General features: G+C 30.7%; 1 protein-coding gene across 1 annotated transcript in view; it reads right to left on the bottom strand.

Annotated features, from left to right (window-relative positions):
* The window catches only part of LOC126740947 (uncharacterized), a 245,583-nt gene that overhangs the window by 230,281 nt on the left and 1,320 nt on the right, over positions 1 to 13,982 (bottom strand). The gene's annotated exons all lie outside the window — the stretch shown is intronic.

Genomic DNA, 13,982 nt, shown 5'->3' with positions numbered 1-13,982 from the left:
CTAGGTGGAGAACTATAATTAGTGTAATTTGGTAATATACTTTTTCGTAATATATTTCAATTTCAAGTTTCTAATTTTTTAAATTCTCTAGTTATTTAGTCAATTTGCTCATTGCATGAAAGAGCCGTAAAGCTCGATTAGTAAATAAAGAGGCTTATAATATGAGATGTGGAGCAAACTATAAAAGAAGAACAAATAGACAGTTTGACTATCGATGACTTTAAGAAGTTTTAAAAGAATTTTCACAGAAAGTTTTGATGAAGTTTTTGATAAAAATTTCTTATTACTGTCATTCTGGATAAATCCAGAGACGCAATTGTAGTTTATGCTTCTAGACCTGATTAATGTTAACTTTTTACTGTGCCTCAACTTAAGTATACAGGGTAACCACGGTAACTTTGGCAAAAATTGTAGGGTAGGTAGGGGCTTCATAGGCAAGTATTTTGAGCATAGGAACCCATGTCCGGAAAAGCCCCCATTCGGAGATGGGGCTGTTTTAAAATTGGACCCTTCGCGGCAGGTAAGTAGGCAACCCAACGTACACGAAAAGTTCTTTTTTACTTTTTCTGAATACCATGTATTTTTTTTGTCGATAAATTTTTGACGGAAACTTCAACCTGACTGACAGAAAAAAAAATCTGTTTCTTGCACGTTTGTATGAGAAAAAGTAGACGAACCGGCTAACTTTCCGCGAGCTTGCTGATGTGCATCTAGTTTATGGAGCTACAGGCAGCAATGCATTGGCAGCTCAGCGCTTGTACGCTCAGCGATTTCCACAGCGTGACCAGGTACACCGCAGCGTGTTTGTAAATTTCGACCGCACACTACGGGAAACGGGATCATTTCAAGTAAGTCTTGTTGTTTAAAAGTATTTTTTTATTGCCAAAGTATAAATTTATTGTAAGTCGTTTATACGGGATTGTTAACTAGGTACAGCAGTGCGAGGACGACTGCGTCTAGCACGTGATGGACTTGAAGATGCTGCAATGGCACGTATTGCCAACAATCCCCAAAAGCGCAACAACAATTTACATCCATTTAAATTGAAAAAAGTTCAACATCTCTTTCCTGACGATTCCCCTCGGCGCCTTCATTACTGCCAGTGGTTAAACCGACGCATTGGGGAAAATCCTCATTTCCTGCGGTATGTTTGTTCCACCGACGAAAAGGGCTTTTCTCGAGAAGGTATATTCAACGCCCACAACAACCACTTCTGGTCGGAAGAGAACCCGCATGCCATGCATGTCCGAGGATATCAAAAGAATTTTTTTGTTAATGTTTGGGCTGGCATTGTCGGCGACCACTTGCTTGGTCCATACGTTCGTATATTCGTCCGCTTGAATGCAGAAAATTATTTGATATTTCTCCAAGGCCAGTTACAGGAATATTTTGAAGATTTGCCCCTACAGATTATTAATAACATGTAGTGGCAGCACGATGGTTGTCCTGCGCACTGGCCAAGGCCGATCCGGGACTATTTAGATAAAATTTTCCCCAATCGTTGGATAGGACGTGGGGGTCCCATAGCGTGGCCACCGAGGTCTCCTGATCTTACGCCACCAGATTTCTTTCTGTGGGGCACCATGGAACAAATGGTGTATCAAACACCACTGGATTCGGAGGAGGACTTAATTGCGCGAATCGTAATGGCCGCAGAGTTCATTCGAGAGCAGCAGGGTGTTTTCGCTCGAATGCGAACTCCATGGCACCAACGGATCGATAAATGCATCCAGGAGAACGGGCAGCACTTCGAGCATCTGTTGTAGTGCCCCTGTCCATCACTTTATTTTTGTTTTATTTTCTTCGTTTTATTTTGATCCTGTTAATTTAACTTTTTAAAGACTTAAGACTTTAAGACTACTTTTACTTTTATGAGTTATCTCCGGTATTTTTTGTGGAGAGCTTTATTGCAATTATTACATCTTTTTGTTTTTAAACTAAAGCCTTTAATTTGTGGCTCGTGTACGATAGGTTACCAGGATTGCCTTATTGCTTTCCTATCTGGCGCAAAAATGTCAATTTTAAAACAACCGCTCAATTCACAACATTTGATCCGACTAGTGCGGTCTGTGCGGATATAAATCGTGATTACTTCCTTAACCGCCAAATAAGCGATTTCAAAGTCAACCTGACATTTGACAAATTATACATGGTATTCAGAAAAAGTAAAAAAAAAACTTTTCGTGTACGTTGGGTTGCCTACCCACCTGCCGCAAAGGGTCCAATTTTAAAACAGCCCCATCTCCGAATGGGGGCTTTTCCGGACATGGGTTCCTATGCTCAAAATACTTGCCTATGGCGTCCCTACCTACCCTACAATTTTTGCCAAAGTTACCGTGGTCACCCTGTATAGTGAAAAAATAAAGAAAATTCTTCTGGATTTATTTTGGATTTGGTTGCTACTTACTTTGGATATAGTCGCAACTGATTCGTATAAATAATAATAATATTAATATTAAAAGGTCTTAATTTTTAACTGGGCGAATCTCAGCAGAGCTGTTTGGTTAACGGAGTATACATATTTCTATCGATAATTAAAAGCAAAAAAAGATAAAATAAATTTAAATATATAAATACTCCAATACTTAAAAAGAGAATAATTAAAATATTACAAAACGATGGTCTACACAATAATACAATTAAAATTTAAAAGAAAAAAAAATTTAGAAGAATTTTTATTGAAACTTCATAGATTCATCTTCTTTATGTCTTCCTGGACTAGTTTAGAAAAGATATTGTGATAGAGATGTATAAAAAGATAAAGAAAATATAGAGAAAACAGCAACAAAAGTGAGCATAAGTGTGTTTTAAATATTACAGAATAATTTCGAAAAGTTCTAAATGGTCTGGATTTACTACTATGTATATTATAGAGTATGAAAATATTGAAAATATGCAATAAGAAAGTAGAATATTTTTCTTAGAATTATGGCAATATCTTGAGAACATATACATTTTGAAAAGTAAATAATATTGCTGTGCCACAACTCTGGTACATATTGATAAAATAACTGTTAAACAACTCTTTAATTAGTTTTTTTAACAGTTCTTAATAGCTTTAAATAACTTCGGTAAGATCTTTGGATAACACGGAAAGTGATACTTTTCAAATTCTCAATATACTAGAGAGAGCTAGAAACTGCTAGTTAGATACTAAGATAAATGCAATATAAAAATATTATAGTGAAGAAGGATTCTCATGGTTCCTTTCAAAAACTATGTTTTGCAGACACTTGCAAAATTTCTTAAAAGAAACCCTCATTGAATTTAAACTTTTTTCACAAAATCGGATCATGTTTTTTTTTGTTTTTTTTCTTTTTTGTTTGCCTCTTCTTTTTCGTCTGATTCGTTTTTTTCCTGTTATATTAGAACAAATTACCGTTTATTCTGGTATTACAGCTCTTCTAATGTAGTTCTTATAATTACTCTCAAGAAAATAATGACCTCTTTTTTAAACGATGACTACGAGAATACATGACTAATGAAAAGCGGACAAACGAAAAAAATAAACAGCTTTCAAATATTACAAACATTTCCTCCAATACCTTTACCCAAAATTTCTTCAAAGAACCTTAATTGAATTAAAACTTTCTTCACAAAATGCGAGGGTCATGTTGTTTTTCTTCCTCATGTATCTTTCGCTCCGTCCCCAAATAAAGTTTACGCTCGATGACTTGCCCGACTTGGTTATCGAAGGTAATTGTTTTGAAGACTTTTGTACGATGCCGGACCGAAGGTGACTTGTCGAAATTAGTTAATAAAACTCGGTTTCATGGCGTTCTGGTGCGCAATCATCGTGCACCAGTACCGCCAGCCAGACGTAATTTATGGTTGATGAAGTTACCAGTTGATCTTTTACTATAATCTTATTTATTGTACGTTAATTGTGATAAAATATGTAAAATTAAACCATAGGAAACTAGGGAAAGTCTTTTCTTCATAACTAAATTGCCAATTCTAGGAGTGATGCATATTGGCAACTGTTTTTGCCATTATCAGACTAGAAAGTTACTGTATTTATCTTAACACGCTCACAAAATATAAATAATAACCAAACATTTTGTAAACGTGTCAAGACTTACTAATACTTAGCCCTGTTTCTTTTCTCACGTAATCATGCATATTTTCATACGTGGCAAATAAATAAATATTCACCCCAATAAATAACAGATTCTGAAAGCCTCCGCATCAACCAAAAACAGAAATGATAGTATCGTCCGCAAAGAGGGTATACCATATCTTTAGTTTCTAATGACTACTATTAAAATAAATAAGAAAAAGAATAAAGCCTCCAAGCACCCAATTGTTGTTTCCCTCTTGGTAGATAACACTCTACCATACCGGATAGCTTGGTGCCGCTGTGCTAAATACAATTTTAACTTCTGAAAACCAGGATTTAATCTTCTCTAACAGGACTCCATGGTCAATACAATCAAAGGCTTTACTCAGATCCTCATTAAACGGATTCATTATAATCGAAACAACACTGAGGATGTCCAAAGTCGTGTTCTTTTTTCTTTGGAAACCAAACTTTTTGCTAGCAAGAACATTATGCCCCTCAAAGAATATAGTACTTGTTTAGCTATGACCTTTTTGAATATTTTAGATAAAATAAATATTAAAGACATTGGTCTATATATATCAGTCTTTTTCATACTGCTCTTTTTAATTAATTGAACCAAAAGCGCTCTTTTTATTTATTTAATAAAGGTTTTGATTAATAATCTCCATGAGAGGTACCAGAATTAGATTCAAAACAGACTTTATAACTCTGATATTAACCCAGATATGTCCCTGCTGTTTTTATTTGTTAGTTTTTGTATTATGTTTCTAACTTTGTTAAAATTTACTTCCGAAAAAGAAACAGTACTTGCAATAACATTTAATTAGAGTTTAGTTTCTTAGCCTCTTCATTTTTTGTCTAAGAATTATCAATAGTTTTATTTATAGTTTGCAATATGCACGTTACGATTCAATGCGCGAATAAATTTTCGCTTTACAAATGGCTTTTTTATATACACTTGTAGTTTTTGAAAAACTTTTGGTTTTCATCACTACCAATTTCCTCCAAAAAATTCAATTGATCTCTTATTTTCATTAATTTTCGATTAAATTATGCAACACATTCTTCAGCCTAACTGACCCTGAATATTATGGTCGAGATAAACACATATTTATAGTAGTTCCAATGATAATCTATTTTTGGATAATTGGATAATAAAGAAAGCTTTAAAGAGTACCATATTTTTGTTGGATAAATATGTTCAACAACTAAAGTAAAGCAAATATTGAGCTAAGTAGATCGAGATTTTCATATTCATGTGAAACTAGTCAAAAAATTCGTCTTAAAGAAAAAGTCTTTAGACTCTTTAAAACTATCTTAATGTAATTTTTTGAAATTGGAACTTAAGGAAGCACTTAAGCCTTGTCAAAGCTGACCAAAGCATTTATATAAAGGTTAAGTTCTTCATTAACCGAAATATATGCGGTGAATAAAAAATTAAGTGAAACAAACAGACATAACTGATTCTACGATAATTGTAGATAGTATATTTACCATTAGAGCATTTGCTGGTCAGCGTCGTTTACAAGTTGTTCCTAAATAGAAAATGAGTAGATTTTAATATCTGTAACCTAAATTTCTAATGAGCTGCCGTTTCTTTCCCTTAAAAATTAGGTCTACTCTTGTGTCTTAAAAGCAATCAAGATTTCGATCAGTTGTATATGAAAGGAAGACTGATGTTTGACTATTGCTTGGATGGGAATCGGACAAATTAACTTTGTCACTGTTTCTCTATTATTTTACTCTCTTTCAAATTTAAAGATATTAAACATTTTAACTTCGTATTAAAAATTGTTATATCTTATAGTACTCAGATCCTTCACTTTGTGCATTAGTGAGCTGGATTATAGCTACGTAGCATTAAATAGATGCAAAAACTTTAAAGAGAGAGACTTAAATTTTCTTTAGATAGGAATATCCAATAATTAAAGTAAACCAGATGCAAAGGTAGATAGACTGGGTGTTTTATGTTTATGTGGAAGTATTTGAATATAACTGAATCTACGTTAAGTCTGACTAAAGCACCTGAATTGAAATATAAAATTCTTCATTTGTTGCAACATATGTAGTGAATTAAGAGCAAAGCTGACCTAACTGATTCTATGACAATTGCAGATGAGACCTATAATATTGGACTACTTGCTAATTAGACTTGTATAGAAGTACTTGTATTTCTGTTTGAGAATTAAGAGGAATTTAGTTTTCCTTATTTAAATCTTTATATAATATTGTTACAAATCTTAAGGATCTCAATAAACTCGTTTTTTTTTAATTGGTAGCAAGTGAATTTAATACCAGAGTTATTCAGACAAAAGACAAAATATTATACATTTGATGAATACATACTTGAAGCCTTCCAGTATGTATTCATTCCAGACGGATCTGATCAGTTTAGTTATTGCTTGAATGGCAATCAGCTGGCCTAAGTTTGTCACTGGCGTATCTCTTAATTATTGTTATTTCTTTTAAATTGCTAGAGATATTAAGTGTTTTAAATTTGGATCAGATTGTCTCTTATCTTTTAATCTTGTATTAATCAGATCTTGCGCTCTGTATACCAGTGAGCTGGATGATAGATAAATAGAATAAGATCGATGAGACAACTTAAGAGAGTATAATTTTTTTTTGAATAAGTATATCCAATAAATAAATTAAACCAGACAAAAACGTTATTAGATCTGGATTTTTATGTTCATGTAAAATTGGCGCAAAATGTTTGCTTTTAACAAAACCGAAAAAACTTTAAGATCTTTGAAACTATCTAAATATACTATTTGGAGAGCATGGATCAACACTGAATTTAACTCAAAGCGAATTAAAAAAGAAGTGAATATAACTGATTCTACGACAATTGTAGATAAGATATATAACATTGCATAGTTTACTGGTAAGACTCGTATACAAGTTTTTACTATTTAGAAAATAAGCAGTCTAGTATATGTGACCTAAATTTGAAATTGGAATTTGAGGAAACACTGAATGCAGGTCAAAGCTGATCAAAACATCCAAATTTAAGGTAAAATTATTCATTTATTAAAAGATATGCCGTGAATTAAAAAGAAAGCTAATCAAGTTAATGTGACTGATTCTATAAAAATTGTAAATAAGATATATAAAAAAAAACAAATTGACTACAATCTAAAGCATAACCCCGGATATTTTGCTTTAGATGAAGAATACTTGGAGGGTTCCAATGATATTTTATCCTTGACTGTAATCGTTTAATTATTTATGTATTGTTAAAAAACTAGAGTAGAATTGGTATCTTAAAAGCATTCAGGATTTTACTCAGGTATATATGGACGGAAGACCACGTCAAGCATCTGGTGTGTCTGACTTGCTTAGATTTGAATTAGGTGATTTTTGAATTAGGTGAAGTTTTTCACTGGTGTATTTTTTAATATTGTATTTTTTTTAAATAAATAGCATATTAAACAATTTAAGTTAAAATGAAGATATTTCTCTTCTAATCTTGTATTACTCAGATCTTGCACTTTGTGGACCAGTAAGTTAAATCAATAAAGTTAGATGAATAATAAGGATTATTCATAGATTCATATAGATATCCAATAACTAAATAAAGTCAGATACAAAGGTAGGTAAACCTGGATATTCATGTTGATGTGAAATTTGTGCAAAAATGTATGATTTGATAAAAACCAGGAAAACCTGACCTTTAAAACTATATGGAAATGAAATATCAGACTTGGGTAAGCACTAAATCTACGTCAAAGCTAATTAAAACATCTAGATTTAAGAATTCTGAATTCTGATTTTAGAATTCTGAATTTACTAAATTATATGTTGTGAATTAAAAAGAAAGCTGAGCCATCTAACATTACTGATTTTAAGTAAAATCTGTAATGTGATGAATTCATAATAAATTACTTATTTTGTATCACTTTTAAAATAAGATTCAATTTAGAGAATGAATAGAAAATATGCTCAAATTTATAAAAGAAGAAGAAAGTAGAATTTTTTACGTATTTAGAAGAAATATGAACTTAAAAGTTAAATGATTCCTTTTGATATATTTAATTTATTTTAAGTTCAATTAATATTAAATACAATAGTTTACTTGAAATTTAAAAAAAAATTTTATATACCCAGGAGCTGAGATTTTATCTAACAATCTCTGAGCTCATTTCTGCTTTTCAATATTCTTTCTAAAGTTATTTTGAATAATTGAAATTGAAAAGAATGAAAAACTTATTTATTTGATAAAAATACCCTATTTGAGCCAACGTTTCGGTAGTTATACTTATTTTTTTTAATCTCTTGCTTGCCTTTCTTTACTCTGGTTTACCAAACAAATACTTGAAGGATTACAATAATATTTTATCCTTGAATATAGTCACAGTTAGTCAAATTAGTATTTATATCATGGTAAAAACCAAGTTGTGTCCTTTAGTATTTAAAATATTGTTCAGGTATATATGGATGAAAGACCATCGCAAGAATTTCATCTATGTAGCTATTGCTAGGATGGAAATCAACTGATCTAATTTTGTCACTGATGTGTTTCTTTATAATTGTTTTTTTTTAATATTTTATCTTTGATTGATGGTCTTTCTTTCGTAATCTCTTATTGCTGAGATCTTCCATTAGGATAAGTAGGAAAGAGTTAAATAATTGAAAGAACTTTGAAGAGAATCATATTATTTTTGGATAGGGATATTTAATAATTTAAATAAGCCAAATAGGTAAATATAGCTGGCTTTTCATACCACGTCAAACTGACTAGAGTATCTGAATTTAAGGTGATATTTTTTATTTTCTGAATCATACAAATTGAAATAAAAAAAAACGATAAGCAAACAGATTGAATGTTGTAAATTTAAATTTTTAAATAAACAAGTGACAGTTGATTTTAAAATTACCAGGTTAAAAAAAAGAACAATATAAGCAGCATTCTGTACAAAATTGACACGCAGAATAACGCCGGAATACGATGTGTCATAATTTAGCTGACACGCGGACGAATCGGGCGAATTCAATTTCGCATCGGTGCGCTCACGTTTTATGGGTCGTTCCGTCTAATTCCCAATTTACTTCGAAATGTCTGTCAAATTAAAAAACTAATTTATTTTTTGCTGTCCTCCGGTTCCGAAATTTTATTAACGATGATCTCCTTCTAACATGGCCGGTCAATATTAGGCCTTGATTTGGGTTGGATTCTTTTTTTGTTACGTGCGGTTCCGTTTCGATTAAAAATTTTGCTTTCTGACCTGATCGGTTGCCGCCGCCACTAATAGACGGATATAGTTTGGTTAGTTTTCAGTTTGTTTTAAAATAGCAACCTTAATAAAAAAGATAGGGAAAAAAGGTTTTCATTTGTTATATTTTTTATCGTAATATAAAAGATGGTTCAAATTTGAGGGTGATCATAATTGAATGTTAAGAACTATTACTTAAAAACTTTAAGACAATGTGAGTATTTCCAGTGAATTAAAAAAAAAACTAAAATACGACTTTTTAGTTTTTCGGACATAACACTCATTTTATATTCATTTTCCAATTACTTTTAAACTACGTCCAAGATATAGGTCTTAGGAGTAGCAAAATCTCGACTTTTTTGTCAGTTTTTCAGACATATCCCTGTATTAGTTCTTTAAAATGCTCGGTATAATTTTAAATTTGTGTTTTTCTATTATAGTTTATCTAATTACGTATGCAAACACTCATTATATAATAGTTCTTCGATTATTTTCTTAGGAGAAAACCTCGACTTCTTGGCCAGTTTCTCAGACCTACCCCTGTTTCAGTTCCTTAATATCCTTGATATCATTTTAAAATTGTATTTTTCTATTGTGGTTTATGCAATTATGTATGAAAACACTTATTTTATAATAATTATTTGCTTATTTTTAAACTGCGTCCAGGATATATATTATATATTGTGATAATATAACATTAGACCTCTAGAAATGGTCACCGGGAATGGCCTAGAAGTTACGAAAGACCGAGACAAATGAAGGCAAATTGTTGCCTCAACGAAGGCCAATCAGCGATTGTAGCACTACGGAGTAAGTAAGTAAGTAAGTAAGTAAGTTATTATGTACGTTTTAAAAACAATGGATAATCTATTAATGTACACATATTTAATGGATTAAACTACTTTAAGTTCCTAGAACGCTAAAGCATAACTTAAATGGATATGATTACGCTGGTCAATAGTTAATATAAATTAGGTTTTATTAAAGTCTTTAACATAATTGTATTATTAAAAAAATTCCATACTAATGACAGAATTGTCCAAATTGTCAAGTCCCTATACTTAGTCCATATAAAGAGGTCTCAAAATACAGTCCTTGCCCCTCGTATCTTGATTACCATAGTCAAAACCCCATTATATAACTTAATCGGCGACCTTTAGCCAACACGAGTGCAAAGGTCAACGTCGCAAAATGGTCTCAAATAAATAAATCTCACGAACGACGAAACGCGACAACGGGATCTATAATACCGAGCGTTCATTCCCTCGGCTCCGATGAAATATCTCTTGTTACCACTCCAATTGTTATTTGAAATCTAACCTAACATTTAACACCAAATCGTGCACTGGCGCGCTATCAGTTCGGTTTTGTGACTGTAGCTGCTATCTTGGATCTATGCTCTCGACAAGATTCGATCTTTAAGGTTCTTCGTGACTGAGCCTATCTCGACTGGGGTCTCTTTAGTTTGCTGAATCATTTCTTTGAAAGCATCAGGTGCATTGTTGATAAAGGAAATACGGTCTTGTTATATGGCTTACTTGAATTAGCGGAGAGCACTTTTTTTTTCTTTGCCTTGATGAATTGTCTTTTATGGCTGATGAGATTTAACTGACTTAATTTGTTTTAGAAAAAGCTAATTTTTACAATAATTTTAGGAGATTTTCTTTTAGAAGCACGTATATTTATTAAAATATTTGTATAAAAAAAGCTTTAATAGCTCCTAGGTAAATAGATTAGAAGTATTTTAAATAAAATACTGAGAAACACTAATATTACATAAAAAAACATCACCAAATAACTGAAAACAAACATTTTTCTTATTTTCATTTAATATGAAGACAATTTTATTCGCATTACCTGTTTCGTTTCTGTTATATTACAAATAAAATGAGCACAAGAAATTTTGTCCTTTCAGACATTTCAATATTATTTTATGCTCGACTCTAGACAATTTATCATCAATCTGTGTCCTACTATGCTAAAGAAAAATGCGAAATATATAACATATTATTTCTTTCTATTTTTGAAGCATTTTTCTTACTAAGGTATTTTGTGCCAATATATATTTAACTAATATTTAAGAATTGTTTGCCAGAATAATTCAAAATTTTATAGATTTTAAGATATAAGAGGAGATTTTTATTTTATTTTCTCTTAAATTATTTATTAATATAAAACTAAGTATTTGTTGTCGTTTTTTTTTAAGTTTAAGCCGTTTTGGTTGTATATGATTCTAAACATACGTAAAAAAGTAAATCTCAAACATATTTAGGCAAAAATGATTCATTAGCATTTTTATCATTTATAGCAACAATCCTTAGTCGGTCTTCTGACCCACAGGCAGCAGCCTAGCTGACTGTACAATCATTATCTCGATATTGCACCGATTCAGTCTCGTTTTCTATTTTCATCTCTCTCAGATATACAACAATGTTTTCTCTAGATGTTCTTTCCGGATTTTGTTGCCAAATCATTTTAATCACTTGAGGATCTGGTTGTCGGTATACATGTCCAACCCATCTGAACGGTCTGGCTTTAACTACTTTGATAATATCTGGTTCCTCATAGAGCTCAGCCAGCTCATTGTTTATTCTTGAAGAGAACTTTTCGTTCGCCTTTAATGAAAATATCTAGTCGACAGTAGATCTATTTTTACGGAATCCACACTAGTAGTCCCCTAATTCTACGATGGGTTTAAGGCGTTCCAACAGTAGATATGCAAGAATCTTATATGTCGTATGCATTTAGGATATCCATCTGTGGTTAATGCATTTTGTTTTGTCCCACGTTTTATGGATCGGAATAATCAGGCTTTAAGGTTAATGAGTCTGTGCAGCTGCCTATGCTGTGCTTCTCCTCCATACTTGAGCAGCTCTGCTTATATGGTGACTTTTCCTGGAGCTTTGTTATTTTTCAGCTTTTTAATTATTTTGATAAGTACTTAGTATGTGTTCATAGTTTATGCTTAAAAGGTTATTTAAGTAATGTATCTAATCGTTTACTACTTAATTTTTGTTGGTCGTTATGCTACCATAGCCTCTTAAGCATGGTTTTCGCATTAGGTGTTTGTCTGCTCTTTTTTAAGATTTGCATTTCTTTTTAGACCAGTTATGGTTGCTATTTCGTTTCATTCCTTCCAGTTTTCGTTGATCGTCTCTTCTTTTTTCAGATTAATTTTCTAGCTCTTTTTCTTAGTTTTTAATATAATCGTATGTTTTCATCGGTTCTTCTTGGTACTATATTTTGCTTTACATTGTTTCTTTTCTTTAAGACATTTTATCATTCTTTGAATCTTTGCATCGTACCAGCATTCATGAAACTATTTGTTGTATTTTTTTTGGCTGTTTTCCTAATATAATTTTTGGGTATTTTTTTATTGCATTATTGACGGTTTTCCATAAGTTATCTATGTCTTCACTTTTCCATTGACTTTCGACGCTCTGAATGTATCTTTTGTTAGTAGTTTCTTTTGATAGGTTGTCGGTATTTTATTTTATTATTTAGACCGTTGTATAATTTTTTTAAATGGAAATTATTTCTTTGAATAAAATAATCGATAAACTCTATTAATTACAAATTTATTCTAAATTAAATTATTGGTCTTGAACTATTATTGATAAAAACACGTCATAATGGTTAACCAAGCGTATATACTATTTTATTATAACATTTATTACTCAAGGTTTCATTTCATCTAGGATGGTATTCCAAATCAGGTTTTAAAGAAAGATCTTCAGTCTTAGATTGACGACCAATATTGATTAAAAATAATTAAACTAATGATAAAAATCTACAAACCTAAGATCAATAAAAAATATTTATTTTGATTTATACTTCATATTATCTTGGTAGTTACTTAAATTTGCAGTGGAATACTGTAATTTAAATTTGCGTGAAAATTATATTCTGAGTAATTATTTAAAGATAATATTAATATATTTAGCCATAACCATACGAAGAATAATATAAATACCTTAAATATACACCCTGGAAAATTTTATTTTCTTAGAATATTAACATTAATAATTTTAGGCAGAAACCGCTGTTCCTATCCAATTAAGTTATGCATAGAATAACAATCCTATATTAAATAGCGAATATATATTTAAATAATTAATTGTACTAAAAAAGTTAATTGTACTAAGTTTAATTAACTTTATTATTAATTAAAAAAAAAGGTTTTTCGTTTAATATTATATTTATAAATTTAAAAAGTTAATCATTAAAATTTTAATTAAAAACTATAGGGTCGTAATTCGAAAAGTAAAATAAACAGTTATAACCACAAGACATATTAAATATAAATCTATGATAATATACAGCAAAATAGATTTAAAGTTAGAAAAAAAATGTTTTTGGCTCAAATTGATAAAAAATATAATGATTAATAATTATAAATCAAACATTAAATAAATTTTCATATTTATTTCAATCTAATTTAAATGATCTTGAATTGATTTGATCTGTATCCTAATAATTCTGTGTAAAATTTAACAATACGATTTTATTGTTTACAATTGTTTATAAATCATAATTTTTATCTGCTTCTAATTAATTGGAAAATCTAAAGAACAAAAAGATGAGTTTTTAAAGAGTTCCTTATCAGCATAGAATTGATTGATATGGCAATTAAAACCGAAAATTAGATTTAAAGAATCATAGATCCAAGATCATCATCGACTTTTTACAAAAACCTATTTAAC

The sequence above is a fragment of the Anthonomus grandis genome, chromosome 10 (genome assembly GCF_022605725.1).
Source record: "Anthonomus grandis grandis chromosome 10, icAntGran1.3, whole genome shotgun sequence".
NCBI classification, from domain to species: Eukaryota; Metazoa; Arthropoda; class Insecta; order Coleoptera; family Curculionidae; genus Anthonomus; species Anthonomus grandis.
This window is presented reverse-complemented; position numbering and strand designations above follow the sequence as displayed.